This window comes from Sciurus vulgaris, assembly GCF_902686455.1.
Source record: "Sciurus vulgaris genome assembly, chromosome: 10".
Taxonomy (NCBI): Eukaryota; Metazoa; Chordata; class Mammalia; order Rodentia; family Sciuridae; genus Sciurus; species Sciurus vulgaris.
The window spans coordinates 39,881,042-39,897,831 of NC_136470.1; the positions used below are offsets into that span (position 1 = coordinate 39,881,042).

The 16,790-nt window shown below is 36.3% G+C and overlaps 1 pseudogene across 1 annotated transcript; it reads right to left on the reverse strand.

Annotated features, from left to right (window-relative positions):
- Positions 1 to 13,228: 13,228 nt before the first annotated feature.
- On the reverse strand, positions 13,229 to 15,336 carry LOC306637989 (succinate dehydrogenase [ubiquinone] flavoprotein subunit, mitochondrial-like; annotated as a pseudogene). The gene has a single exon. The product of its transcript is annotated as a succinate dehydrogenase [ubiquinone] flavoprotein subunit, mitochondrial-like (transcript).
- Between the last annotated feature and the right edge of the window lie 1,454 nt (positions 15,337 to 16,790).

Sequence of the window (16,790 nt, forward strand, 5' to 3'; positions counted from 1 at the left end):
CACTATGCAACGCCCTCCCATGGTGATATTCTGCCTCAGTTTGGCAACTGAGCACTAGAGTCAACTGACCTTGAATTGAATCTCTGAAATCATGAGCCAAAATAAACTTTCCCTGCTCTAAATTGTTCCTCTCAGGTGTTTTGATCACAGTGACATAAAGTTGATTAACATGGTGTGACTGTTTGCTACTTTGAAATACAGATTTTTGCATGCAGTTATATGAAATAATACAGAGAAGATCCTTCACTGAGCTTCCTCCAGTGGTAACATATTTCATAACAATAGCATTATAGCATGATATCACAAATGGGAAATTGATATTTCCGTAATTCACAAACATTATTTGGATTTTATCAATGTTAAATGTACCCACATATGTGTATATATGTGCAAGCACTTGTGCATTTAGTTCACACCAAACTTATTACACAAGGAGATTTAGTCAACATCAGAGTCAAGATGTAGAACTGTTCTTGCAGCTCAGAGATGCTTTCTGTAGACATATCTAGCTCACCCTTCACCCCTTGTTACCTTATTCTTAGCAACTAGTAATCTACTCAGTTTTGTCCATTAAAGAGAGTTAGAGAAATACCCCAATTAAAAACAGGCAATAGATACGTTTCAAAAGAAGACATACAAATGGCCAACAGGTTTATGCAAAGGTGCTCAACATCACTAATTATCAGGGAAATGCAAGTGAAAACCACAATGAGATTATCACTTCCCCCCAGTAATAATGGCCATTATAAAAAATACCAAACATGACAAGTGCTAGGGAGGATATGTAGTAAAGAGAACTCTTGTACACTCTTGGTGGGAATGTAAAGTAGTAGGTATTATGGACAAATTTTCACAAATTTTTAAAAATAGAACTATCATAGGATCCAACAATTCCACTACATATTCAAAGAAAATAAAATTGGTGTGTCAGAGATACACCTGCACTTCCATGTTTATTGCAATACAATTCAAAATAACCAGAAAATGGAAACAGCATAAGTGTCCATAAACTGACAAAGGGATAAAAGAAATGTGGTATACATACACAATAGAATATTATTCAGCCATACAAAAGAATGAAGTCCTATCATTTGCAACAACATGAATAGAACTAGAGATCATCATATTAAGGGAAGTAAATCATACGTAGAAAGACAGGTACCAAGTACTCCAAGATCTCACTCATATGCTATATTATGAATTGGAGCCGAAATATTCCACCCAATCTAATGTTGAAAGCATGGTGGCCAGTGCAGCAAGGTTCAGATGTGGTAATTAGGCAATGATTGGATGTCCCACATTACTGGCATTTTTAAATCTCTGGTGTCTCCGTTATAGTTTCAGCTTCCTAATTACATTCCCATGCTTTTTTCTCAGGGGGTGCCTGCAGGGACTCTGACACTTTGCCAGGCCTCACAGTCCTATCTTTGAAATATTGGTGGAAGTTTCCATGAACCCCTCACTCCAGCACCCTACATTCCTGCAGAACCAGCACCATGTGGTTGATGCCAAGGTTTGTCACCATCTAGAGCTGTAGTAAATCTTCCTGGGACCCTTGCTGCAGCAACCTCTGAGTGTCTAAGTGACTGAACATGTTGAAAAATCTTCCTTAGGCCCCCTTGTGCAAGAAGAGCACCCCACTGGTCTCTTCTCAAGAGAAGTTTCCCTTTTCCTTCCTTGAGCTTGAGATGGGTATAGTCTTCCCAGATCCAGAGAAGACCTGGAACCAACTTTCTTATCGTCTCTGGGCAAAGTATTTCTTTAGTGGCAGTAACTTCTTTAACAACTACCACTTCCTTAGCCCCAGTTTTACTCCTGCCTTACAAGGTCAAAGTTTTTTGAAATCTTTCTGCTCTGATTTTTGCTCCTGATTATCACAATAAATTTGGATAAAAGTCACCAGTTATATCCATATTACTGCTTGAATGCTATGCTGCCTAGACATTTCTTTCACTAGATTAACAAGTTCATCACTTTTAAAACCAACCTCACAGAAGGTCTAAGGACATGGGCAAAATGCAGACAACATCTCAGGCAGAATATAATACTAATGGCCTCAACTCCAAATTCCAATAGTGTCTTCCTTTTCTGAACCCTCCTGCAGCCTGTCTTCACTGTCCACTGTCCTTTTGGCATTCTGGTCTTCTGAGCTCTCACCAGAACTTCCATTAATCTCTACTTGCAACAATCTAAAGCATTTCCAGCTGGCATTGCTAAGCATCTCACAATTCCTCCCACCAGTTCAAAAAAGCTCAAAAACTTCTGATCCATGTGGTCAGATTATTCACAGAAACAACTCCACTTCTCCATGCCATTTTCTGTTTTAGTCAGCTCTTTCACTGATGAGACTGAAAGGCACAACCAGAACAATTGTAGAGGAGGAAAACTTTATTTGGGGGTTCAGGGTTTCAGTGGTCTCAATCCATAGACAGCAGACTCCATTCCTCTGGGCTCAAGATGAGTCTGAACTTCATGGTGGAAGAGTGTGGCCAAGGGAAGCAGCTCATGTGATGATTAGGAAGCAGAGAAAGAGAACTCCACTTGCCAGATACAAATATATACCCCAAAGCCACAGCACATTTCCTACCTCCTCCTGCCCCCACCACCTGCTTCCAGATACCACTCAGTTAATCCCCAATGGGATTAGTTCACTGATTAGTTTAAGGCTCTCACAACCTAATCATTTCCCCTGTGAACCCTCTTGCATTGTCTCACACAAGAGCTTTTGGGGGACACTTCACATATAAACTGTAACAACCTTCTAAAGAGTACACAAATATACAGGTACAGAAACATTACCTGGTTCCTTATTAATATGTGCAATATTTAAGTTTGATGCATAGCTTATAAATATAAATGAGTTACATAAGTTAAAATTTTCATAAATTTGATTATTGGTGATTTTTTCACTCTGTTATGTATTTCTGGATTTTGTGGCTTACTGTGGTTTTCATTGAGCATGCTATATATTTTCTCCACTGAGTCTCGTGTTTGCTCTGGATCTTATGAACTTAAAAATTTCCTACTTTCTTTTCAGATACTATGTAATTCTGTTCAACTTTGTAAATTAGGAGCTGAATCATCAACAAAACCAAAGCTTTTGTTATTATTTAGTTCAGAATAAGAAAACTGAAAGATAATCACAATGCATAAAAATGCTAGAAAATGACAATGAACTCTTCTAAATTCTTTCTCAGCTATTTTTACTTAAAATAATCCTAACTATCAAATTCAACATTTATTTCATTAAAAACACAAAAATTAATGCCACTATATCAAGGCTTATTGGAAAATTTTTTTTATTTATTAGAAAATACAGTTAATGATGGACGATTTAAAAAACAAAGCATGCAACATTTTATTCCAGTTTTTGTCAAATTATTTAAACCAATGCCTTAGTCTTCACCAGCTGCTAACAACAAAATAACACAAACTAGGTAGCCGATATATAGAAATGTGTTTCTACAGTTCTGGAGGCTGGGAAGTCCAAGAATAAAACAGTGGTAGATTTGATATGTGACCAAGACTAGCCTGGTTCATAAAAGGAACCTCCTCCCTGGGTCGTCACATGATGGAACAAGTAAGGCAGCTCTCTGGTCACTTTTATAAGGGGAGTAATCCTACGCATTGGGGCTCTACTCTCATGAGCTAATCACCTCCATAAAGACCCCCACCTCCTAATAGCATTCCTTTGGGGATGATAATTTGAATATATAAATTTGGGCGGTATACAAAGCTTAAGAGATCTTAGCATATAAGTGCTATCTTTCTCATAAGCTCATTAATGCCATTCCTCTCAACCTTTTTTATTTTCTTTGGAATTGTTACACTTCTGTTAATACCACAAACTGTGACACTTACTATAAATTGCTTTCTGTTGTTTCACAACCTATAATCTCACTAATCTGAGACTGTAAGGACTAAATTATCTTTCTTCAACAGTTCCAGAAGAATTTAAGGTAAATCTAAACATATAGCAGGAGCTCAGTAGATTCTTGTCAATTTCCCCAAAATGGTAAGAAAGCTAGTTAAGGGATTCCCTTAAGTGCATACCAATATTTTCAAACTAAGGTATTAAAATTACATTTTTGATTACTGATTTCTAACCTTGGGAACAGCAGGAAAGTGAATATGGCATGTGAGTAAACATTGCTTGAACAGAGAGACAAAGGATTTGTCAAGAAGATTAGAGATCACAAAATTCTTCTATTTAGAATCCTCAGGATTAGTAGCAAACACTGAGGGAGACAAAGAAAGCACTACGGTGGCAAAAACAAGGCAAAACGATGTAGAAAATAAAAAAAGGAATATAAACTTGATGACACAGAAAAGGAAATTCTGATGAGACAAACAGGGTTACAGAGGCATACAAAAGCAGAATTGAGACTTGATTATACAAAGAGACATTAAGGCAAATTGAAGGTCAAGCACCAAAAATGCTTTAGCTATACATACACTATGATTTAAAAAGAAGTTAAAAAACAGTAGGAACAATGCAGGGTCAATGTGGCCTCAGAGTCAAGAGCTAATTAGAAATAAAGAAATGAAGAGGTCACAAATAATAGGAATATTTTTGCATCTTATTAAAAATTGATAGTCAAGGAATAGTGGAAAGGTGCTTCATTCCTCTCCTAAAATCTTATTTTCAAAATATGATCACAAAAAAGGATACAGTGAAAATAAATGTTTTTGACAAAAGTATTTAACTTTTAATTGTAATTTAGCAAAGAAACCAACTGAAATTTAAAGGACCCATGACTGTGATTTTAATGTTAAGAAACTCGTAAAAGTATTACAAGCATCTTCCCTGTTATTACATCAGCATGTTTATAAAGATATTCATTAAGATGTTGATTTCTTCATTTATAGAGAGTTCTAGGCACTCTGTAATTTTCACTGTTATTTAAGGTAAATAATTTTACTGCTTATTTACATGTATGTTTCAGTAGATACTCATTATTCTTTTGTAAACATACATGTTAGTTAAAGAGCTCAAGTTGTTACAACCATCACTTTAACTTCCACTTTAGAGGATGGCATTCTTTAATATTCCACTAGATGGCACCCGAGATAAGGCTTCCCCCTCTGACAGCCCCAACACCCCTACATCTGTTAAAGAAATAGATGAACTTTTAATTGATTCTTGGATCATTATTTTTATGTGACAAATCTCTATGAATTTGAATGGATTTTCTGTTTTCTCACTGCAAATCTTCAGACTCACTTTACATATAAAGTAAAATGTGAAACTCTAGGAATAATAATATTTTGATTTTGTATGAAATACGATAGAAAAATAAGGTAGGAGTTTTTATTAGGACAAAGGTTTTATGAACTATGAAATGATCTGGAGTACAGTGTTTAATTTCCAGTTAATATTATACAATTAATGAAAATCTGTTTAAAAATACATTTTATTAATTGGACTGATGGATAGATGTCATTATTGGTTGATTCAACATTTGGCATTATAGCCATTTTATGCTTTTAAAGAGAGAAAAGCTCAGAGGAATAAATTAAATAAAATATTACTCAATCGGTATGAATTTATATTCTGTTTGTAAATCTCATGAACTGCTCCTGGTATAAGGTCTTCACTATGTCATTTCCTGGGAGAGCTCATTGGGTCTTCCTCAAACAGTGAGAATCATGCCTACAATAAGGAGTGCGTGAGTAGTCCTAACTGCTTCCTCTAACTCTCTTCTAAAATTTCACAAATACTTTTTAGTTTTCTGCTTTTAAATGATATTCTTAACAGTAAGTATACCCTAGATACTATGATTGATAAATTTATTGGTATTACTGAACAAATATCCTTGGAAAAGAGAAATATTTTTCAACAAAGGTCCCTTGGAAAAAAGAAACATTTTGCTTAAAGGCAGCATTGTATTTGTTTTTGTAAGTTTCTTATTTTCCTGTAAAGTCCCAAAATCAAGACACTTTTTTAATTGAAATACATTCTCACAAATCATAACCTAATATTTGAGATTAATTTTGTTATTTAAGCAATTTATTAGTTCTTTAATTTACCAGGCATCCAGCAAAGTGAGTGTTTCATTGTGTGAAATAGTACTTTGGTGCCTAAATTAGTCCTTCCAACCAGTCAGCTCAAGGAAAGCCTGATACATTATTATTTGAGGTTGTACAGGGTCAAATTTTACTGGGGTAATAGAAAATTAGACAAGTAATTGATTTTACATAGAAACTTTGGATACATAACTCTAAATATAAAGGATGACTCCATACCACTTGCCAAAATAATGTCTGTAGCCAAATGACAATTTGGGGAAAACATTTTGATACAGATAAAACAGTGGCTTTATTAACCAAATGAAATTTCCCAAAGGTCAATAGTAAAAATGTAATATAGTAGGGTAGTGAAAAAAGATGAGGAATAAATAAATTAATGAACAATTCAAGTCTCATAGTATATTAAACTGACCAAAACTTAAAACTTACCATACCCAGCACTTTGGAATACTAAATACACTGGTATAGGTGTCTCTTATAACATTTTTAAAGAGCTACCACAACCAATAAAATTTCTTATCATGTTAACTTATGGGTCTGAAGAAGAAAGATTTTCACATAATGAAACATCAGCCAAAAACTGATGAGTCTTCCATCCTGAAGATAAATGATCATGGAAGGTGGGAGTGTCTATGTGGTAACTTTGTGACTGTCCTTATACTAGTCCTACCTAGCATAGCATTTTTTGTTTTCCACAGATTATTGCCTATCTTTAGTCACTTAAAGAGATTAATATGATGAACTCCTGTACATCAAATGACTGAAAAAAGAAAATTATTCCCCCTTTTTTTTTTAACCATTCTTTGTTAACAGTGAAATTTTGGAGGTCATGAGGGAAAATATTTTGAAGAAATGGTTATTTATAAGACTTCCAGTAGTTCCACAAAGATTTTCTTATATATTCTTTCTTTAAGTTTATTGAATTATTTATGGGAAGTGTGCTTTTGAAAATGGCATAGGATGGTTTACAGAGAATGGCTTAAACTCTTAAAATATGGGTAATGAAAAACAAAGGAAAATTTTTATCTTAAAGAAATTTGGGAACAGAGAACAAAAAGTAAAATTTAGCTTTCGGATACCTCATGTCTATGGCAATATAGGGGCAAAACAATGCAATCTGTTTTATGATACAATGTGTTTCTAGCTCAGAACTTGCAGGGGATTTTTCACTCATGGATGGGCATATGTGTAAGGCCAGCAGTAATGAAAGTAGAGGAACCAGTATCTCTGCTTTCAGACCTAAAGAGTTTATGCGAATTGGAGAGAGACAGCAGAGAAAGTTGGAATCCTTAACCATTAATCACATCACTGTAATTTGCATATGTAAAAGATGAGTTAGGATTACTTTTACTTTTCCACCTCTGGTTAGAGTAAAAAAGGGAGTATACTAAATACATTTGATTCATTAAAATGTTAAAAACTTTATTATTGAAACACTTGTATTTTTAAGTGAAATTTAAGATAGCCATTTAAATTATCTTTTTCTATTTAAAGATTTGTTTGTACAATATAAAGTTATGTCTGCAATTTTAGGCTTTTCCCATGATTTAACACATAAAGAAATATATACTGGCGAGGTTCAAAATAAGTTTCCTCAATTAATTTGTGGTTTTTTTTATATGAAAAGATGGAGGAAAATAGTTTCCTGAAATAGTTTATAGCTCTCTTCTAAAATTGTTTTATTTTCTTAGATTTTTCAGAGTGATACATTGCTGAAGATAATAACTCAAATATGGGGGTAACATTCATCAAGTCCAGGCAAACCTAGGCTCTCTGTTCTTGGCATTATCAGGATCTTCAAGAATCCTAGTTGCAGCTGTAAATGGCTTTGGTAGAGGCCATTTCAGCAACATCAGTCAAGATTTTGTCTTGACACATAATGGTAGGAGATTAGAAATAATGCATTACCTAAGTAAACCACTCCATCTGGTTTTAGTAATGATGCAGTGCTCTACAGGACAATTTTCTGATGTTATATAAACAACTAAAATACACAAGGACTAAGATGGAAAAACAAATCTCTACTTGGCACGATATCCATTGAATTTACCTTGCTGAGAAAAATGAGAGAATAGTGAAATATTTCATGTTTCATATAAGAAACATTTTCAAAATACATAGGTGTAAGAGGAATAACTTAGTTAATAAAATACTTAAAATCGCCCCCTTTAAAAAAGGAAATGAATGACATTGTGTGTATTAAATTCTAAAGTACCTGCACATTAATTTCGGATATATTATTAATGAAAATGGAATACTACAAAAGGCTCAAAGCAGGTCAAATATGAGTCTCAACCATCATTACCCCAGACAGTAAATGTAAAGGTAAGAGTTAAAGAATTTTATCTAGTCCCCATGCATGTCCCCCCCCAAAAAATGCATAAGTATACAAGATATGCAGAAAATAGAAGAAAGCATGAATTTTGAATTGGCTTCTAAATTTGATTATAAAAAAACAAATGCAAATTTATTGAAGATTTCCTAGTATTCATTACACAGAGCCTCAAGAGAACTTTATTCTACCAATTCTTGGACCGATCAGGTGTGACCTCTGTCTTCTGAATCTTGCTCCTAACATAAATGAGTAGCAGATATTTATGAAGCTACATTTATATATGGTTTATGGGAAAAAACTTATATATGCATGATGCAAACTATCTCTTGTTGCAGAGAAATAATATCTATTTTAGGTATTTTAATTTACTGAATAATGATTATGCCAATACACTCGCTATTAATTCTAAATATCAGTCAAAGCCATGTTTTTGATAATCACTTTGCTATTGAAGAGGATGTTTTAAAAACTCTAGTAATTTTTCATGAGAAAATACATTTACATGCCAATGAAAATATGAAAATAAACTATAACCACTGCCATATATATATATATATATATACATATATATAGTTCAAAACTTCATATTTTAATTGGACAACATATCCATGGTGGATTAAAATTTACTCTTAAAAGAGATTAAAAAGAGCAGTAAGTATTTTATGCTAACACATTAATTTATTTAAATAAATTTAAGGGCACCCACCAAGAACTGGATACTATGGACAAAAACATGAATAAAACTAGTATCTTGCTTCAAGAACAGATAGATTACAAGGGGAAAATGTATAAAAGATATGTGATATCACAAAGGAGGGAAAATTAGTTCTGTTGTGGGTGTCACAGAGATGGTATTTATGGCAGGCCTCATAAAATGATTTAAATGAGCTAGACAGATAGTACTGTCTAAAAGTATTCCAGGCAGAAAGAACTCTGTGGTCAAGGCATCTTGTTATTCTACAGAGCAAGGTAAATCTGCATGACATGAGGCTGCAAAGGAATCAGGGCAAGGCTGAAGAAATAGTTTGGAAACAAGTTGCTTAAGACCTTCTGTGTTCTGCCAAGGAATTTTGAATTAATCCCATAAGAAATGGGAAGTTACCAAAGAGCTGAGAACCAAGTATATATGTAGTTCTAGACAAATAGCATAGTGCTGCACTGTGGGAAGAAGTTGGACATAGGAGACAAGATTATTGTGAAGTGTTTGAGCGAGGAGAGAATTCGTCCGGAAGAAAATGAAGAGATTCATAGTGGACAGATCCTGAGTTTGCACTTTGTTTTAAAAGATAACTAATCACATAGCTTAGGTGAGGTTCTGAGTGTTTCCAAGTCTGACAGCCTCAACCTCATGTATAAAATGGTGACAAATGAGACCAACGCAAAAGATTATGGACTACTTGAGGAGCAACCATGAGTGTATACCAGGATATCTGGCAATCATTAGTTCTCTTTCTTAAAAGCAATCTGGACAATTTAACTTCTAATCTGTAACTTAAATGATAAAGTTTATTCAGTGTTTTATTTAAATGAAATGTTAAAGAAAGACATGCCATAACTACAGTAATTCAATACCTGATTTTAATATTTATAGTCTGTAGATTTTTTTCCAATAATCGAAATGAAACATCTTATAAGTATCTTAATTTTACCTCTTCTTCCTTACTTCAAACAGAGAATAGGGAAAAAATGATGATCCTTCTCCATAAAGAGTTATTTGTAGATATGTAGATAGTAATAACAAGTTTTTTGAACCTTGTTTCCAGCATGGTTCCTCTTTTAGTGTCTTTCCATGAGTGGTCTAAATGGATGAAATAACAGAATCACATGGGAAACTGATTTAAATACATATTTCTGAGCTTAACTCCATGACCTACTAAAGACTCCTAAAGTACAAGAACTAAAATCAACAATCAATAAATGGAATGGATTCAAACTAAAAAGCTTCTTCTCAGCAAAGGAAGCAATCAATAACATGAAGAGAGAGCCTAGAGAGTGGGAGAAAATCTTGACCACAGATAGAGCACTAAGCTCCAGGATATATAAAGAACTCAAAAAACTTAAGACCAAAAATAATGAATAACCCAATCAATAAATGAGCTAAGGAACTTAACAGACACTTCACAGAAGAAATACAACCAATCAATATATATGAAAAAATGTTCAACATCTCTAGCAATTAGAGAAACGCAAATCAAAACTACTCTAAGATTTCATTTCACTCCAGCCAGATTGGCAATTATCAAGAATGCAAGCAACAATAAATATTGGTGAGGATTGTGGGGAAAATGGTACATTCATACATTGCTGATGGGACTGCAAATTGGTGCAACCACTATGGAAAGCAGTAGGAAGATTCCATTCCATTGGAATGGAACCACCATTTGACCCAGCTATCCCACTCCTTGGCCTATATCCAAAGGACTTAAGATCAGCAGACTACAATGACACAGCCACTTCAATGTTTATAGCAACTCAATTCATAGTAGCTAAACTATGGAACCAACCTAGATACCCTTGAACAGATGAATGGATAAAGAAAATTTGGTATATATACACAAGGGAGTAACACTCAGTCTTAAAGAAGAATGAGATTATGGCATTCACAGGTAAATAGATGCAGCTGGAGACTATCATGCTAAGCAAAATAAGTCAATCCCAAAACACCAAAGGCCAAATGTTTTCTTGGATATGTGGGTGCTAATTCACAAATAAGGGGCAGAGGCTAGGAGAGAATAGAGGTACTTTGGATTAGGCAGAGGGGAATAAAGGGAGAGGAGGGGATATGGGGATAGGAAGCATAGTAGAATGAATGGGAGATTATACCCTATGTACTCATATGATCACAGAACCGGTGTGATTCTACACCATGTGCAACCAGAAGAATGAGAATTTATGCTCCATATATGTGGAATATATCCAAATGCATTCTACTGTCATGCATAACTAATTAGAACAAATAAAAATATTAAAAAATAGAACATTAAAAAAGGAAAACAATACTGTACTTAGGATGCTAAAATTACACATTTATTATCTTAGTAATTTTAATAATAATCAGTATTTGAAAGCTACTGCCATGTTTTCTTACCCCTTTCTCTTCCTCCTTCTCCTCCTACCATCTCACAGTTTACTATCAAGTTTAAGTTAGTTTTAAAAGTCTTTCCTGGAACTCCTCTAAGTATAACCTCTTCTTTCTTTTGACACGCACTTTTTGGGAATGTTAACCTGCACACTGGCAGCCAGGTCAATGGAATGAAATGCTGGCCATGGGTAAGGAATTCAGTTTGTACATTGCGTCCACTGCATATACATTTGTGAGCAAATCTCCCAACTTTTGTTTCTTTCTAATGATGATTATGATAACAAATAGTTACAGAGCACTAACAATGATATCATGTGGTAGGGTTGTTATGTGCTGAGAAAGAATAATCTATATAATTTAAATGTAAGTCACAGAACTAGAAGAATGGCATGTTTAGGATTACATCCAAATACTCTAGCTTTTTTCTTACTCTTTCCTACTCTTTATATTAGATCATATCATCTCCCTGTTCTGTCCTGATAAAACCACTATGTTATGGCCAGTCCTCTGAAACTGTGACCAGAATAAGATCTTTGAGCGTATTTTCATCTGTGACCAACACAATTCCAGCATAGGGACAGAGGGTCTGACTCATCTCGTTGAATGCTTTAATGCAATGAGGAAAGGAAACAAACAACAGAGTGTACATAATTTATAACCAACCAAGGGTGTTGAGGACTGATGCCAGACAAGCTCCTCACCTCTGTTAACAACCTCTACAATATCTTTCTCCTGTTAGGAGAAATGGATAGGAGAAAATTGGCTACTTTAACAGAGAAAGGTTAAAATAGATAACACAGTTTCATAACAAAAATGATAAACTAACACTAAATGTACATTCATACTGCTTTATCCTCTCTTCCAATGAGAGGATCCATAATTGTTCTCTCTTCAAATGGATCAACAATTTGTTAAATATGCAGTGTTTGACAACCTATATCACAGAAAAATATCTGACATACACTTGTTCTCTATGTGTACAATCAGTATAACCATAGTAGCTCTATATTTAAGAGTGATGCGATGGTCTCAATGTTAACTAGTACTCTTTATCATTATTTTTAATATTATTTAAACTTGTCAGCCAATTAGCACTGTCTACTGTTTCACAAATGTGAAGTATTTACTTAGTTTTCAACTGCCTAGAACATGCACAGTAAGAGGATATCAATTGGTTCACCACAGTGTTTAAAATATCCATCTTATAACCATGCCCCATAAATCACAGGAGACTTATTTAAAGTGTCCTGTTCCAAGTTACATAATCTGCATCTCTTGAAGCACAGTCACATCTCTAAAATTTCTATGAGTTCCAAATAATTCTTGTGAACATGAAGTGTGCTGAACATAGGCTCAATCTGTGAATCTTTCTATTATTCGTGTGTGTGTGTTATGCGTACACATACAATAACTTTTTTACCCAAATGATATTATCTTGCTGTAGTTTTCCTCAAAACACTTTGTTTTAAGTCTAATCTATATTAAAGTGTAACATTTTTCTTTTCAAAATGAATATAATCAGACAACCTTAAAGATGATCCAAAGGATTTTGCCATCTAAGCAACTGACACAAAGACTGAGTGTTATCAAATGAGAACAGACAACAGAATTGTGCACCTGTCATTAGGACCAGTGACAGAATTGGAAAATATTTATTGATTTCCCAAAAAATCTGAATAAAAATTCAAAATTCTTTTTTTTTTAAATTACTTTTTAGTAAAGAATTTCATGAAGAATGGATTCGTTATTTAAAATGAGTTGGACCTTTGAAAAAAACAGACTAAAAAGGAAATCCATTTACTCCGTCAGGTTCATTCAGGGTTTAGATGTTCCAGTTCTTCAGGAAGCAGTTCACCTACTGAACCACTGGCCAAGAACAAGGAGGAAAGGTTGGTTTTCTTCCTTTGCTGTCAGGAATGAAAATTATTCTTAAAAATACACAACAGAATTCCTGGATCTTGATGTGATAGAATTCTAAGATAATTACATTTGATATTTCAGGTCAACAGATATGCCTAAAGCCAAACAGTAAAGGTTTTAAGTGGGTTTGGAAATAAGAAGGGTTGCTCATTTGTGTTGTGATTGTGCCCAGTTTCATCTCTTCCCAAGGATGACAAAGCAAGGGACAAAGGCAGGTAAAGCCGTCCCCCACGCTGAGTCCTGGCATGCTGCTGGCACGGGCCTGATGTCTGTGAAGCACACTGCTTGTTCAGGAGCACGGAATCTGCTGAGACAGATGCGACAGGAGCAGCCGCACAAACTGTGACGATGGCCACAGAAGCCACTTGCACGACACTGGGTTCTGTCAGTAAGAGCGAATGGCAGGGGGCACGGTGGCGCAGTCAGCCTCGTTTAAGGTCTTGTCAATGACCGGTCTGTAGTCCAGAGTGACCTTTCCAGTCTTGACATCCACATATGAAAGGGTGTGCTTCCTCCAATGCTCCCCAAATGGCTTCTTCTGCTGCCCCTCAGTGGGCTGGGAGTAATCATATTCGTCAATCCGCACCTTGTAGTCTTCCCTGGCGTGAGCGCCACGAGACTCCTTCCTCGCCTCCACTCCCATAGATGGTCTGCAGAGCTCACAGCATCAGGTTCTGAAGCTCCAGGGTCTCCACCAGATCCGTGTTCCAGACCACTCCCCTGTCAAACGTCTTCAAGTGCTTCAGGTCTCCATAAAGCCGACTGATCTTCTCGCAGACCTCCTGCAACACGCTCCCCACACGGAACACGGCAGCATGACTGCATGGACTTCTGCATGCTGAGACGCAGCTCCGAGGTTCTTATGCTCCCGTCAGCAAATCGTAGCCTGTCGAGATTTGAGACAGACTCTTCACCAGCATTTGGTTTGATTGGAGGACTTTTATCTCCAGGCCTGCAAGACTGTGCGATGCTCAGGGCACAGGCCCAGCCAAAGACCACCAGGTCCAAGAGGGAGTTTGCCCCCAGTCGGTTGGCGCCGTGCACGGAGGCACAGGCAGCCTCCCCGCAGGCATACAGGCCGGGCACAATCTGATCCTGGCCATTCACATGCTTCAGCACCTGCCCCTTGTAGTTGGTGGGAATCCCACCCATGTTGTAATGCACAGTGGGAGGACAGGAATTGGCTCCTTGGTGACATCCACACCAGCGAAGATCATGGCTGTCTCTGAAATGCCAGGGAAGCGTGTGGCCAGCTGCTCAGGGGGCAGGTGGTGCAACTGAAGGTAGACGTGGTCCTTCTCGGGGCCACAGCCTCTTCTTTCACGGATCTCCAGCGTCATGGACCGAGACACCACATCCCTGGATGCCAGGTCCCGTGCGACAGGGGCGTACCGCTCCATGAACCTCTCGCCCTGACTGTTAATGAGGATGCCTCTTTCTCCCCGGCATCCTTCCGTAATGAGACAGCCAGCGCCATATATGCCTGTGGGGTGGAACTGCAGGAACTCCAAGTCCTGGCAGGGAAGGCCGGCCCTGGTGATCATGGCCGTGCGGTCCCCAGTGCTGGTGAGTGCGGAGGTGCAGCTGAAGTAGGTCCTCCCGTACCCTCCAGTGGCAATGACAGTGTTCTTGGCACGTATGCGATGTATGGACCCGTCCTCTATGCACAGTGCGATGACTCCACGGCACTCCCGCTCTCCATCAGGAGGTCCAGGGCAAAGTACTCCACAAAGTAGCTGGTGTCGTATCGCAGAGACCTTCCATACAAGGTGTGCAGGAGTGAGTGGCCGGTCCGATCAGCTACGCAGCAGCACCGATGGGCCTGCCCACCTTTCCCAAACTTGAGGCTCTGTCCACCAAATGCACGCTGATAAATCTTCCCGTCTTCTGTTCTGCTAAATGGCATGCCATAATTTTCCAGCACGACCACAGAGGCAGGAGCCTGCTCCGTCATGTAATGGATGGCATCCTGGTCTCTCTAATAACAGGCAAAATTTTAAGGAGGCAGGTGATATCCGGGTTTTAAACACATGTTCTTGGGCTTATATGTAATTTTTAACTGAATTAGATGTGGAGTATTAAAAATCAGAATATTGCAAATAAAATTTCAGCTATTCAGCCTCTAATCAAATTACAGATCTAGAACTGTGCCATTTAAGTACATTGGAGTGGAGCAGGAGACTGTTGTGCTTTAGGAAATCTCATGCCATACCGGCTGGTCTCCTTGATTCATTTATATTTTGTCCAGCCTCTACAGGTGTAAAATTTCTAACCTTTATTTTAGACACTTGTGTAATACCATCTGAAAACATAAAAATAAATATTTGTTGGATGGATATATAAATGAACAAATCTGAAAAATTAAATTTAAATTTTTAAAATCTCATTTCTGACATTATATAGTAAAAATTTCTGCTAAGGACCTCTACTGGTGAGTCACCTAACAATTACATAATCTACACTACATATTTTCCCTCTATTATAGGGTTTAATATAAAATGGGGTTCAAATTATGTTTCTTACTCTCTTCCAGAAGGAATCATTTCATAAATCTCATAATTCAAAATAAGAATCATCCTGCAGTCTTGAAACTATTACATTAGTTATTTATCTTCTCCTGTATTTTCCTAGTTAGAAAAAGAAAACTCATATACTTGTGTCTTCTATGGTCATCCTGTCTATAGCTTGAGTAATAAGGAATTTTAATCTATAGTAAAAACATGTTATTTCTCTATCATCAAAATTTGTCATTTGTTTTAGTAAAATTTAATGTTTGTTTAACTATTTAATTTACAAAACGTATATTTGCTATCCAAATTCAACATCTTCAAAAAAGTATTTCTTTAAACCACTAGGTTTATTAATAGGAGATTTTGAAAAGTTATTGCGTTTATGCCTTACGTAAGGCCCCGCCCTGTCTTTCTTCTTGTTGAGATATTCCAGGATAAGATCATAAAACATGTGGTCTCATCAAAATGAATCCTCCAGAAAAAAGACTGTGATTTATTTTCATAATCTTATGAATGTCAACTTTTTACAGAATATTTTTTTATACTTTTGGCAGGAACTAGCCTAAAATACTACCAGGTTTATATTTGACTTAGGTCTTTTTTCAGGAATTGCAGAAGAGAATAAAATAAAAAGGAAAAATAGCAAAGTAGGTCATATTGCCTTGATCCTACATCTGTTCTTTCAAAGCATGCAGACTCAATCAGAATAAACAAAGAGGAAGTCCACACAGTTTTTCTGTGAATCACAGTCCAGACTCAGAGCTGGCACAGAGTTGAGGAACATTCCTCATGATTCTTATCCAAACCAATGTCTGGTATTTACCCAGGTTAAAGTTTTTCTTTTCTTTTTTTAATGTGAGAAAAATTCCACAAATGATACATTTTTGCTTCATTTCCCAATATTCTAGTTAGG